Genomic DNA, 15545 nt, shown 5'->3' with positions numbered 1-15545 from the left:
CAGGACTGTCGATCTGTTCAAGATAGAAACACTTCTTACAATCAAATGCCTAATTAGAAAAATAAGAGTAAGATGGACAAATGGAAATGATACTGTCTAAAGGCTACTATTCTCATTTTCCATTTCAATATGAAGCTGGTTATTCCCTTTGTCTTAAGATGATCCACTCCATAACCACACATTTGAACTCTTCAAACTTAACAGACGGAAAATAAATAATAACTTTGTCTCTCTTATTTTCTTGCTCTCAATTTAACTATCTTCTACCTACCATACTACTAGATGATCTGCTTAAATGAATGGCTGTAACCCTAGCATCATCCACACTACCAATCTATGCCTATAAAAGCCACATGGATTGATATAAACAAACTGGAATTTTCATATGGCCATAGTAACAAATCTACAAAGCAATTGTTCTAAAGTGTTTTTACACTTTCACTGTATTAGTCATCCAAATTTATCCTTGGTACTTATATTCTAACTTGAAACATTGAGAGGAAAACAATAAACATTTACATTAACAATACATTGACATACACATTATCTAGCCATAAATTGACAGTCAAAACTATTATAGTACTATGACTGTTTCTGTAAGCTTGATGTAGTGAAAGTTTACTATTCTTGACTTCTTAGTTTATTTAAAAAAAAACAAAACACTTAAAACTTCTCACAAGAATTATTTTTAATTTTCTTCTAAAACCCAACCTATTTATTTGAAAATCTGTGTATAAGATAAATAAAATAATGAAAAAACAGTCATGGAGTTTCATTGTAACTTAACAGGAAAAATACAATTGTAAACCAATAGTATTAGAGGAAAAAGAACAACAACAAATAAACACTGCATTCCTCTAAAATCCTAGTCTTTACTTCAACCATTCTTTGAGGCTACTGACAAGTAAATTTAACTATTCAGACCTGTGATTTTTCAAGTCTAATAGGAAAAGCTTGGACCAATGATCATTTAAAGCTCTCTGAAATGCTCAATTACAGATGACCAGAACAGAATTTTGAAATTCCAGTCTCACAGTGTATTTAGCTGTGAAAATATATGGTTCAACTTTGGAATATCAAACAGGTACATTCCTTCTTACCTAAAGTAGTGGAATTAACACAGAGAGCAGATTGACACATTCAACAAAGACAAAATTAAGGACAGTTTTAAACAGTATTTTTGTGTACTTGATATTTGTTAAAATTTCTGTTGTGTTTTAAGGAAAATGTCAAAATTAAAAGATTTTTTTAAATCTCATTTTGTGAGCTCACTGTAAGATGATACATGGAGGTGATTTTCAGTTTTTACATCTATGTACTTTCTGTAAGATTCTGGCGTTTGATCAGGTATTCAGTTCAAGACAAAGACTTAAAACTAAATAAACAACTTTTGTTTCCTGATTATTAGTAAGTCCCTTTATGCAAAAAGACCTTAAGTTTTGAACACATTAGGTAAAACATGTCAATTCTTAATTACGACTATAACAAAATTATAGGTATATGAGCATATATGTAGTTGAATGTGATTCTCAAAAGTGTTCAAACATTCCACTGATACAAGTCTCTGTTCAAGGAAAAAAACTGAATGGTCTTACTCAGATAACTTAGAATTTCTTGATCTATGTTCACTTCAAATTATCAAGATGAATCATACTAACAAGAATATTTTAACTGCATCTGCACAGATAAGACGGTTGCAATGACACCTCCTAAATGTCTTCAAAAGAGATTAAATGGACTGGTGAGACTAGGACTTTACCAGAAACCTCCATAATCATGGTTAAGTCTCCACACTTTGTACCTCATTACCATCACTTGTAAAAAGGGGGAAAATAATTTTCATCTCAGCCTCAAAATATATTAAATATTTGTCCTAAATTCCTTCAAAGAAATATGTAAAAATGAAAAAGCACTACCACAGGCTGTATAGGCACAGAATAACCAGTAGCCTCACAGAAGGTTGCACAGTATTATAAGTAAATACATACAAAATTTGATACATACAGATTATAAACAATATACACAGACTACAAGACTAAATCAACGTCATCAGTGAAAATCTTAAATTTTATACTACAGCGTAACTGAATGCTTAATTTGTGGATCACCTAAGTCTCAGTTATCTTCCTTTTTTCCAGTCTTGTTTACTTTCCATCTAATTTTGGGAAGAGGACAGGAAATACCAATCTTCGTTTCTGCTAAAATACTGATTTTAAGAGGAAATTTCTTTTCCCAAAACATCTCTTTGAACTTTACAGATCACACATATTAATTGACCCTGGAATACTCCCATTTCTCCTGGCAATTCTAGACTTTTAGAAGCCCTCAAATAGCCTAATTCCACCCCAAAGTGGATATATTTTTTGGAGGGATAGCAAGGACGATATGCATTTGAGATGATGTGACTTAAATTTGCCTAATACTTTAACAGTAAAATATCTAATGTTCTTCTATTTAAAAGTAAGTTATCCCTCTCTCTCATGTTCTCTCTCTCTTTTAAGGAAGATTTGAAAAAGAAACAGCAGGAAATATAAGAAGTAAATATATTTTTCTCAGCTAGTTTTTGCCATTTTTTGTTAAGAAACTTACAAGCAGACATAGTAGACACTACACAATCACTGTATCTAAGCTAAAACACCTGAGATGAAACATATTAAATAAGTTAACAAGAAAAGACAAGTTGGGCAAGCTATAGGATCATCTTATTTCTAAATCTAGAATCACATAAATGTTTTTATAAACGCATGTTTTACACTGGTGCAGTATGTTTAAGGGACTTTGGAGAGGCTAATCAGGTAGAATAATAAAGAAATCTGTACAGTAAGAAAGCAACCTGGTGTGAATATAGACAGACGCTTAACTCAAACTACGTATTTAAAACTAACCTGACAATACTAAATAGAAACTGTCTACTACAGTAGAGAACAATTATAATAGTACTATCAACAAACATCCTTTGTCTAAAAAGGAAACTAAATTGAAGTTCCTAGCACATCACTTTTACTTTCCACTATGCTATTCCTCCTAGTTATGTCACTGACAGACAACAAAGTTCTCAGAGAGAGACATATATGCCGAAATCTAACTGCCAAAAAATTTTTTATCACCTGAATCACCTGAAACTCTGTGCCTGATCATATCATGAACTAAAGCTTTTCTGTAACTCTCAAAGATGGGTTAATCAGATTTTCTCACACATGCTGTCCTCTCTGAAATTAAATTGGTTATTTCAGACTGGTAAGACATATACTAAAAACATGCTAAAACTACTATAAACTTCCTGCAACTTCCATTTCCTCTTAACAAACACAGTTCTTACAGTTGTACAGTGTAAGCTGGTGGTTAACAAAAAAAAAAAAAAAAAAAAGGACTTTTTAAAGGGGAAAGTAAAGATACCTTACAGTAAACAATTTTATTCAGTCTTTTTTTTCCCCGTATCACTATGCAGACAGACTAAAATCTGGTCACTAGTAATTCACCTGAACAATCACTAGGCTAAGTCTAAGAGGTATAGAACCCTTAGACCAATTACAGTAAAATTAATATTCATGTGTATGTTCGACCTCTTGACTATTCTTGTATGCTGAGGCAAGTAAGCAGTATATGTGTGTGTGTGTCTCTATGCATCTAGTTGTGTATCTCAGATTAAACTAGCTCATGAAAAGAGGAGAAATTCTATTTCCTTTTGCCACAGGTGACATATTTACAGGGTTTTGGACCTGGAGATTTATGTTCTGGAGAAGTATTCTTAAGAAAACAGTACTATTATATATTCACAAATTCAGTTTACTGACAGACTGACCCTACTAAAGGTAGAACCAAATAACATGATGCTTATGCAATCAAAAATTTTCAGTGAAGTGCACTCAACCAAGATAGTCTCATTCTCACTAGCCTAACTTCTATCACCCCAAAAAACAGATAATGAAAGGTAGAGAGAGTCACACTATCTCCAAAAATGCTGTACACTTATCAAACATGTTAAAGAAATTTTTTAAAAGTAACAAAAAAAGGAAAACCATAATACTTACTAGCAGGAGTCTAACAGTTCCCACCTCACATCTTCCAGCTATTGTATCTGTGAAATTTCATTTATCAAAAAACTAAGATTTTTTACAGTTTAGTTTTTCTTAGAACAATTTTTTTTTTTTTTTTTAGTTTTTTTAGAACAATTATAATTCATGCCAGTAACTAAGAACATGAAAAAGGGGCAACAAAATGAGACTCGTGACTATGTGGTCCAATGAATGCATTACTGTAACACAGTTGCAAACTACCTTGAAGGGCAGTTTTTCTTCTTAAAAATACTTAAAAAAAAAATTTCACAATGTTTGATCTGAAACTTTGGAGGGTATGGTGATTCAGTGGCTACCTATTGCAATTACAACATTTCTTAACTTGTATTTTAAGATATATCTTTAAAATACCAAGTCTGAAGTTTAAAAGCAAACTTTAGTTGGGCATGGTCCAACAAACTATGTCCATGTCCAACAAACTATGCGTCAAGCATTGTGCCACATGGTAGAAAACAAGTTAACATCACAGAACACTACATGTACGTTTATGGTTTCTGATCTCGAGGAGAATACAGACAAAACAGGCAATGGTAATCCGGTACAGCAAGTACTAGAATGTGGGGGCAAATGGAAAACTTCAGTCTTAGCATTTTAGTGTGCACCTTCTGAAAAAACTGATGGCTAAATGGAAACCTACAAGGTAAGGAGCAACTAATTCAGAGAAAGCAAAGGACTGAGAGTGGGAGAAAGATGTCACAGGCAGAGGGAAAATGTAAAGGCAAGCAAAGGCCAAAAAAAGCTTATATACAGATATGGGAACATGAAAATATTTTAAACTTTCAAAATATACTTTGCAAGTCTAACTCTTATCAAATAATATGGAAAGAATATAACCTTCTGAATTAGACTAGACTTTAAGACATCACTTGTTGAACTTTCTCGGTACCTCAAAGAGGATCTCAAAGAACATTGTAAAAGTTCAAAATATTCTCAGATCTATACACTCATTTGCTCTCGGCAATAATCTCCTGGGCTGGGGATATCAGAATACGTCACTCAGAGTTCTCCACTGCAAGGCCATCACTCTCGCCTATACATCCCCTATAGGGCTTCCCTGGCAGCTCAGCAGGTAAAGAATGCCCCTGCAATGCAGGAGACCCTGGCTGGATTCCTGGGTCAGGAAGATCCCCTGGAGAAGGGATAGGCTACCCACTCCAGTATTCTTGGGCTTCCCTGGGTGGCTCCCGCCTGCAGTGCGGGAGACCTGGGTTCGATCCCTGGGTTGGGAAGATCCCCTGGAGGAGGGCATGGCAACCCACTTCAGTATTCCTGCCTGGGCAATCCCCACTGGACAGAGCAGTCTGGCGGGCTACAGTCCACGGGGTCACAAAGAGTTGGACACGGCTGGGTGACTAAGCATAGCACATACATCCCTTATATCCCCAACAAATTACCTTTATTCATGCAACAAACATTTAAGCACCTACCATGTTCAGGCACTGTTTTAGACAGTTTTCCTCCCTATGCTTTTTCAAAATATGTTTCCTATTTAACATTTTTTAAAGGATATGAAAAGATAATGCAACTTAGCCAAAAGTCATCCTACATTTTTATTTTCTATGGGTTTTTTGGTTTTTATTTCCTCAGAAATTTCTATTTCTCTATTCTCACCCATGGAAATATCTGTATCTCTTCAGCTCAAAGTATAACTTCTGTGAGGATGAGTCCCAAATTCTTCTCTCTAAGGCTGACTTTCCTCCTAAGCTTCTAAGCTACCAAGTACCTTCTAAGAAGTTTCAGCTTAAGGTGACTGTGCGTGTGTGTGTGTGCGCGTGCATGTGCTCAATCGTGTTTGACTCTTTGCAACCCCCTGGACTACAGCCCGCCAGGCTCCTCTGTCCATGGGATTTTCCAGGCAAGAATACTGGAGTGGGTTGCCATTTCCTACTCCAGGGGATCTTCCTGACCCAAGGATCAAACTCGTGTCTCTTGTGTCTCCTGCACTGGCAGATGGATTCTTTACCGTAGGATCACCTGGGAAGCCCTAAGGTGACTATAGGCCAAATCAAAAATATCAGCAGCTATCCTTAAGCAAACACATGTATCTACACACCCCTTCTGCTTTACTCCTCTACACTGTTAATGGCAACAGCATCTTTCCACACGTTCAGACTCAAAACTTCAAAAGCAAAACTGATTCCTTCCTATCTCTCTAGCCATAACACTTCTGCCAACTTACAAAGTGCATCTCCAGCATCACTGGAGTTGTAACACGCAAACTATTCTCTAACTTTTCTATTTCCTCTATTTCCTACTTTGACAGATTTGAACATCTGTCTTGCATGTTTTCTAAAATTTAATAAAATTATAAATAGATTATGTAACAAATTACCTAAGAAGTCACAGAAAAATTTGATTAAATTTTTAAACTTCCACTAATAGAAATCAAAGGATCAGCCTATACATTCATTTTTTTCAATTAAATTTATTTTTACCTGGTATATGCAATTTTATTTTTACCTGAAGTATATTCAATTTCATATCAATGTTGATTCTTAAGCAAGACAAATAACCGTAATTGCTAGAAAGTATTTAATTTGCTTGATTACTATTAGATAAAACAATGGAAAAAAAGATTGTTCTGAAACTGCTCCTTCTTGTTTAAGTACATAAAACATAATAACACCAACAGTTGTTTAACCCTCTCTCAAATCAGCATTCAAACAGGAGACAAACTGTACTCTGTAATAATTTCAGATTGAGACATTCTCTGAAAACCCTAGAAGACAGCTTTAAAAACACAACATTTTATTAAAAAGAAAGCTTTTGCCCCTTAGATGAGTAAGAGCTGCAAAATAATTCTGTACTTATTTATAAACACAGTGACTATGAAAATTAAAACATCCCTTTAACAATACATCGATTTTAATATTAATATAAAACTATATTTTAAATAATTTCATTCTGCCTAATTCCCAATATAATGCACTCAATAATAGGTATAATAGTCAAAAGGATTTTCTTTAGCATCTCCAAAATATGAAGAGCGTATATGATCTAGGGCACATAACCATCAGGTTCACCTGGTGTTATAATACAGTATTTTTCAACATAAATCATTCCTAACTCTACAGCCAACCATAATTGACAACCTGCATTTCCAACTGCTGGACCTTTCAACCTGGATATCTCAACTGGTAAGTCAAAGTCAACACATCAAAATATGACCTCACCATAGTATTTCCCACATCCTTTCTCTTCCTTCTCCCCTGCTTCTCATCTTGACTTATGTTACAGATCAATCCACTCTCCCAAATTATTAACTAAAACTATAAATTGCTGGATTTTCAAGGTTAAAAAAAAAATCACACAGCTGTTCAACCTAGTGGAAACTTCTCATCAGTACCTCTTAGTCTTCTCTTTATCTCATATCCAATTGGTCAAAAAACCCTGGACAATTCCAAATTCCTTTTATTTATCTAATCCTTTCCTTTCCCACTGTCAATATCCTTCCTTATCATGTCCCGTAGTCATTCCCGCTCTTCTATTTGTTTATCTGTAGTAACACTTACCCCAAACAGCTATGCCTGAACTGCATCTCAAAAACTGAAATTGTCCCATTGCTTATAGAATAAAATCCAAACTACTGACATGACAATCAGTAAAGAATTCAATTCTTTCAGTAAAGAACTGAATCCTTTTCCACTCTTCACAAGACCATTTGTCACTTCCTAAACACATCAAATGCATACTTTTAAGCCTTTGTCCCTTTGATCATCCTCTTCCTTTCACTTGATATGTCCTTATTGGCTTGCCTTTGGAAATTCATGCCATCCATCATATGCCTATCACAAGTGCCATCTCCTTGAACCTCTGGTCATAATTAATCTTCTTCTATCATGCTCCAGCTTATTTCTTATACTAATTTTTTGATATTTTGTCTTATTATAATATAGTTACACACGATGGTGTGGTCACTCATCTAGAGCCAGACATCCCAGAGTGTGAAGTCAAGTGGGCCTTAGGACCACAGACAAAGCTAGTGGAGGTGATAGAATTCCAGCTAAACTATTTAAAAGTCCTAAAAGATGCTTCTGCTAAAGTGCTGCACTCAATATGTCAGCAAATTTGGAAAATTCAGCAATGACCACAGGACTAGAAAAGGTCAGTTTTCACTCCAATCCCAAAGAAGGGACATGGCAAAGAAAGTTTAAACTACCATATGATTGTACTCATTTCACATGCTAGCAAGGTTAATGCTAAAAATTTTTCAATCTAGGCTTTAACAGTACATGAACCAAGAACTTCCAGATGTACAAACTGGATTTGGAAAAGGCAGAGGAACCAGATATCTAATTGCCAACATTCATTAGATCACAGAGATAGCAAAGGAATTCTAGGAAAACACGTACTTCTGCTTTACTGACTATGCTAAAGCCTTTGACTGTGTGGATAACAACAAATTGTAGAAAATTCCTCAAGAGATGGGAATACCAGACCACCTTACCTGCCTCTTGATCAATCTGTATGCAGGTCAAGAAGCATCAGTTAGAAACAGACATGGAAAAATGGACTGATTCCAAACTGGAAAACAAGCACATCAAGGTTGTATATTGTCACCCAGCTTATTTAACTTCTATGCAGAGTACATCATGCAAAATGCTGGGCTACATGAAGCACAAGCTGGAATCAAGATTGTCAAGAGAAATATCAACAATCTCAGATATGAAAATGATACCACCCTAATGGCAGAAAGTGAAGAGGCACTAAAGAGTCTCTTGATGAGAGTCAAAGAGGAGAGTGAAAAAGCTGGCTTGAAACTCAACATTACAAAAACGAAGGTCATGGCATCTGGTCCCATCACTTCATGGCAATTAGGGAAACAATGGAAACAGTGACAGACTTTCTTTTCTTGGACTTCAAAATCACTGTGGATGGTGACTGCAGTCATGAAATTAAAAAGACGCTTGCTCTTTGGAAGAAAGGCTATGACAAACCTCAACGGTAAATTAAAAATCAGAGACATCACTTCGCCGACAAAGGTCTGTATAGTCAGGCTTCCCTAGTAGTTCAGCTGGTAAAGAATCCGCCTACAATGCAGAAGGATCCTGGTTTGATTCCTGGGTCAGGAAGTTCCCCTGCAGAAGGGATAGGCTACCCACTCCAGGATTCTTGGGTTTCCCTAGTGGCTCAAATGACAAAGAATCCACCTTCAGTATGGGAGACCTGGGTTCAATCCCTGGGTTGGGAAGATCCTGAGGAGGGCATGGCAACCCACTCCAGTATTCTTGCCTGGAGAATCCCCATGGACAGAGAAGCCTGGTGGGCTACAGTTCATCGGGTTTCAGAGTCAGAGACTGTGTATTAAAAATCAGACACATCACTTTGCCGACAAAGGTCTGTATAGTCAAAGCTGTGGTTTTTCAGGTAGTCATGTACAGATGTAAGAGTGGACCATAAAGAAGGCTGAACACTGAAGAATTGATGCTTTCAAATTGTGGTGCTAGAGAAAACTCTTGGGAGTCCCTTGGACAGTAAGGAGATCAAATTAATCAGTCCTAAAGGAAATCAACACTGAATATTCAACAGAAGGACTGATGCTGAAGCTCCAATACTTTGGCCACCTGATGAGAAGAGCCGACCCATGCTGGGAAAGACTGAGGGCAAGAGGAGAAGGGGGCAACAGAGAATGAGATGGTTGGTTGGATGGCATCCCCAACTCAATGAATATGAGCTTGAGCAAAATACTGGAGATAGGGAAGGACAGGGAAGCCTGGCATGCTGCAGTCCATGGTGTCGCAGAGAGTTGGACACAACTTAGCTACTGAACAACAACAATATAGCTAGTCATTTTCATATCTATTTTTCTCCATTAGATTTGAAAAGTACTTGAGGATACTGGGACATTTAAGTAATCTTCACAGTTCTCTACTTTAGCACTTGGCACAATAGTAGGCACTGACAGGTGGGAGGCTAAGAAAAACAAATTTGTCAAAAATTCCTGCCTACACTGAAATTTTCAAGTCATAATCCCTGACTGGAATTCACATGGTGAATGCCTTGCATTCTCCCATTCAAGCTATTTCCTCAACCTGCACTGTCCTCCCACCTCCATTCTAGAGATCTTTTATCACTCTTCCCTCCAGGGAACACCATGCCCCCTGGCAGAGCCCAAAAAGACCATTCTGCCCCAAGTGATGGTTTAATCTAAAAATCATCTAGTATATGATGCCTTGTAGTCACATCCATTTTCCTAGTAGAAAAACTGAGCAAAGATATTAGTTTCCTCATCTGAATACCCCAACCTCTCCTGCTCTGAATTCCCACAATACTGGCAATCTATACAAATTGCCAACACTCAAAGATGCTGATAGTCGGCACACATCCCATTCGGGAAAATCACTCAACACTCACACCACCCTCTGGCTACTGTTTCTCCCCCACTTCCAACAACACAGCTCCTGAGGAAGCTTTCATTTTCTTTGAAGAATGTAGCCCAGTCAATATGCCATGGTACAGGGGACAAGCAGGGTTTGTCACACCGAAGTGAGAATCAGTCTTCTTCTGAAGGTAAAAGCTACCAGATGCAAGAAAGAATCTTTTGTTCATTATGCTTGCTAGGTTTTCCACTACTTGTTAGAGCCAGTCTGTAATAAGAAAGAATGAAAGTGACAGGATGGAACTGAAGATTCATGAGAACATTTAAATCCCTACTGCAGTTATCTGAGATCCCAACTACAAGCCTACTCTTCCCTTAACTTAGCTATTCATCTCGCCCTTCTATTACCTCTAGACCAGTTTTTTGGTCTCCAGGTCCTCTGACATATTTAAAAAATTACCTGACTCCAAAGAAATGTGTTTATGTAAGTTGTTTCTATAAATATTAACAGAAATTGAAACTGAGAAAATTTTAAATCAATAGTAAATATTTGAAATGAACACATAATAGTTACTATTGTAAATATAAAAAACATATTCCTTATTTAGGACAATTTCCAAAAGAATATTTAGTGAAAAGAGTAGCATTATTTTACATTTGCATATACTCTTTAATAGCTAACTTAAGAGAGCTAGATTCTCATATCTGTTTCTGAATTCAATCAGTTGTTTATCGTTTTGGTTCACAGGTTATGAAAATGGCTATTCAATGTAACTACTTAAAAGTTAAAATGTAGAATCTAACCACACCCAGAAATGTTCCATACACTGCTATTAAAGACCACTGGTATACCATTTATTCATGTATATTTTGTAGCATCATGAACTAGCCACTTGGCAATATTGGTTCACTGAGTCATGAAGATCTTCCAATGTTAACATGTTTTATTTTATAATAACAAAATATCACATTCTTTGTATGACAACTACACAGTTGGCTTGAGTTGTTTAAACTGCCTATCTCCCCTCTGCCTCGCTCCTGGGAGATAACCTCAAAGCACATGAAAATCCTGTCCAGTTAAGACTATCTTTGTTTATTCAGAACCCTGGACCATGCCAGATCATTTACACTAATATTATTTGCGGTGGAGGACTTCGTTCACCTCTGAAGTCAAACTGATGGAGTAAAAAAGGTCAGCCATAAGGGTGCATAAGGCCTACATGACTAAACCTCAATAAAAATTTCAAGCACCAAGGCTCAGATGAGCTTTCCTGATCAGCAATACTTCATACATATTGTCCCAAACTGTTACCAGGAGAACTAAGAACTGTCTGTCTGACTCCACTGTGCAAGGACAACCATAAGCTTGCAAGTAAGTCTCTCCTGGATTCTGACCTATGCGCTTTCTTTCTTCGCTGATGTAGCCTGTGTCCTTTGGCTGTACGAAACTGTTTCAGTGAGAGCAACAGCTTTGCCAAGTTGTGTTGGTCCCCCGAGAAAATCACTGAATCTGAGGGTGGTTTTGAAACCTTCAACAACCACCACCGATGTAACATGGGTGTCACAAATTTCTTCAGATAGCAAGTCTAACTATGAAGGAAAAGTGGCACTGCTTTCAAAAAACTGACCTGACTCAGAGTTTGGCAGGTTTTCTTCAAGAAACACAAAACACTTCATGTGCATATTATACATGTCTTCTTGCTGACCACAATTATGTTCTAGAGTTCAACATAAAGGTTTTTTGTTTTGTTTTAGTAAGATGTCATGTTCGTTGCTAATTCTAGCTATTATAATTGCATATATGAAGAATATATTGTAGTTTATGGGTTGGCTAGCATTTCAAATAAATGGTTTATTTAAACATTGACCTGAAATTTTTGGAGATGCCTATCAGCTGACATTTTTTCTTAGCCCAAGAAAAGAGTTTGAATTATTAACATTAGATGTATTATTTTAAATATATTAGGAATTTAAATATAAGCATGCCACTTTATCTTGGAGCATGAGAAGAATTCTTCACAAATGATTTTTCTCTTTGGAAACAAGTTGCAAAAATATCTCTTCAACTATACAGTCTGTAAATGAGTATAGCATATAAAGGTATATGAAGCTTACAGTATGTAATATATCATCCAAATAGTTGTTACATTTTGAAAAAATGCTAAACAGTTTAACAGTGCCACAAGAAATCTCTGCCCAGAAAAAAAACAGTCATCAGAAACGGCAGTTAAGTATTTAGAAAGCTCTCAAACTTATAGTGCAGATAACAAGGTTTCCAAAATTCTAATGTTTACTTGAATGCTCAAATTCTGCTTGAAAGCACCAAACACTGTCAGTTGCTCTCCTTAAAGTAAGAGGCTCACTTTGTTCTTTTCCCAAAAAAAATTTCTATCAAATACTCAAGTTTGACTAACCACAGTTTGTCTGTCAATCATTCTTTATAGTAAGATAGTGTGCCATAAAAGAAGCGGCCAGTTCAGTTCCAACTCAAATAACCACACAACTGCTTTTCAAGACAGAGTACTTAGGAATGCAGCATTATGAATTTTCCATTTTATCACACTAAATATTGAAAAGACATATGCTTAAACATCCTTGGTGGTCCAGTGGTTAAGAATCCTGCCAATGCAGGGGACTCAGGTTCCATCCCTGGTCTGGAAAGATCCCACAGGACCTTAGTTGCTGCGGGGCACCTAAGTCCCTGCACCACAACTACTGAAGCCCCGTGTGCCCAGCTATTGAAGCCCACCGTGCCCCAACTACTGAAGCCCCCCAGCACCCCAACTACTGAAGCCCCGAGCACCCCAACTACTGAAGCAACAGAAGCTCTACTGCAATGAGAAGTCCATGTACCACAACTTGCCAGTTGCCTCTGCTCACCACAACTAGAGAAAGCCCACACACAGCAAAGAAAAATCAAGGCTGTGAAAAATAAAATAAAAGACATGCACTCAAGGACTGCAAGTTAATAAACCTAATAATTTTCACTGCTCCAAAGACATGCTTAATTGAAACTGTTTTTTTTTTTTTCTTTTTCTTTACAACTGTATCAGTTCAGTTCAGTCAGAGTCGTGTCCGACTCTTTGCGACCCCATGAACCGCAGCACGCCAGGCCTCCCAGTCCATCACCAACTCCCGGAGTCCATCCAAACCCATGTCCATTGAATCAGCGATGCCATCCAACCATCTCATCCTCTGTCATCCCCTTTTCTCCCTGCCCTCAATCTTTCCCAGCATTAGGGTCTTTTCCAATGACTCAGCTCTCCGCATCAGGTGGCCAAAAAGTATTGGAGTTTCAGCTTCAACATCAGTCCCTCCCATGAATATTCAGGACTGATTTCGTTTAGGATGGACTGGTTGGATATCCTCGAAGTCCAAGGGACGTTCAAGAGTCTTCTCCAATACCACATTTCACAAGCATCAATTATTCAGCGTTCAGCTTTCTTTATAGTCCAATTCTCACATCCATACATGACCACTGGAAAAACCACAGCCTTGACTAGACAGACCTTTGTTGGCAAAGTAATGTCTCTGCTTTTTAATATGCTGTTTAGGTTGGTCATAACTTCCCTTCCAATGGCAGTGGTGAAATCTAGTAGTTTGGTGACACTACATTTATACTGAAGTTACAGAAATACTGCTTTGCACCATCACTGAAAATGTCAACAAAGTAAGAATGGCAAATAATGGTTTAGTATTATGAAAACCTTTACAGAACTCCAAAGGGTCTCAAAGAACCACAAGATTTGAAGTCAATATCCTAATCAAAGCAGACTACAAGAGTCTATTCTAGGGAAGCTATTCTAACCTAAACCATTTGAGCTAAGCTTGTCTGTCATCATTTATATGAAAAACAAGGCCACTGTCAATATTATAACCAAAAATTTAATTCTTCCCTCTCTATATCTTTACACTAAGCTCACCCAGCCTCTATTAGTTATGAAGTTGGGGTTGTCATTGTTTGTATATAAGATCAACTCTGTTACAAAGCACCCTATTTCCAAATATTTTATTAATTCAAACATAAATTTTATTGACATGTCTCAGGTTTTTTTTTTTAACTTTCGAGCTTTGAAATCTTTCTTCTACTTATTAATATTTTAATGATCAATTCCATTCTCTTTAGATTACTAATTTTTCATCAGTTGACTCACAGGCTTGAAATCATTTAAAATTCCCTAGTTTCTACTTGGGAGAAGGAAAGGGCAACCCATTCCAGTATTCTTGCCTGGAGGATCCCAGGGACAGAGGAGCCTGGTGGGCCATGGTCTATGAGGTCGCACAGAATTGGTCATGACTGACGTGACTTAGCAGCAGCAGCAGTAGTAGTTTCTACTTGATGTGTGCTACACTCTTTACCTTTGAAATAGTTTCAGCAATTATTTAGGTTGTTGTACGATGACTCTAAACTATGCACAAACAAATGAACTTCAAATCAGCCAATCATTAACTGACCTTCAAAATCAATAAGCTCATTGATATGACTTGCTACCGTGAGTAATCCAAGCCTTTCCTCCAGTCAAAACATTACATATATGCCCTTTCTCTTCTTTCCCCTAAAGACTTCTTTTCAAATCACACCACCAACAGCACATCTTTCAAGCACTTCATGCACATCAATTCTAGAAAAGGGCCCTATGACATATAAAAACTGAATATACAATGAAAGACATACTACAAAAAGTATTCATTAACAGTCCTGCAACAATCAATTAGCTGTTTAGAAAGTAATCAAGCAATGATTCCCAAACAAAATACAAAACAGTGACAGAGAAATTAAATAGTTATTTTAAAATCAAACTTAGGTTTACATATAAATCTTAATACATGATAATCCAGGCTTGAAAGCCGAAAAAGAAAAAGAAATACGAAGATTGAGATTTGACAGCACAAAACCTTCATATGTCAAGGTAAAAAGCAAAATTTTAAATGCACATGTGTGCTCATATAACACACTCAAGGACCATTATTATAGCTGTTTACAATATCAAAAGGCTAGATAAAACTTATTAAATAACTAGAGATCTGATAAATTATGTACATCCAACAGAAAACCATTCAACTACTTAAAAAAAAATAATCCAAACATACACAAGTACAAAATCTTCTCAATGAGTCCTAGTCTGACCCCCTTAATTGAAATTTGCACA

At 36.7% G+C, this 15545-nt stretch overlaps 1 protein-coding gene across 1 annotated transcript in view; it reads right to left on the bottom strand.

Moving 5' to 3' along the window:
- RASA1 (RAS p21 protein activator 1) overlaps positions 1 to 15545 on the bottom strand; it is a 108925-nt gene that overhangs the window by 51529 nt on the left and 41851 nt on the right. The gene's annotated exons all lie outside the window — the stretch shown is intronic.

The sequence above is a fragment of the Muntiacus reevesi genome, chromosome 1 (assembly GCF_963930625.1).
Source record: "Muntiacus reevesi chromosome 1, mMunRee1.1, whole genome shotgun sequence".
In the NCBI taxonomy this organism is placed as follows: domain Eukaryota; kingdom Metazoa; phylum Chordata; class Mammalia; order Artiodactyla; family Cervidae; genus Muntiacus; species Muntiacus reevesi.
This window is presented reverse-complemented; position numbering and strand designations above follow the sequence as displayed.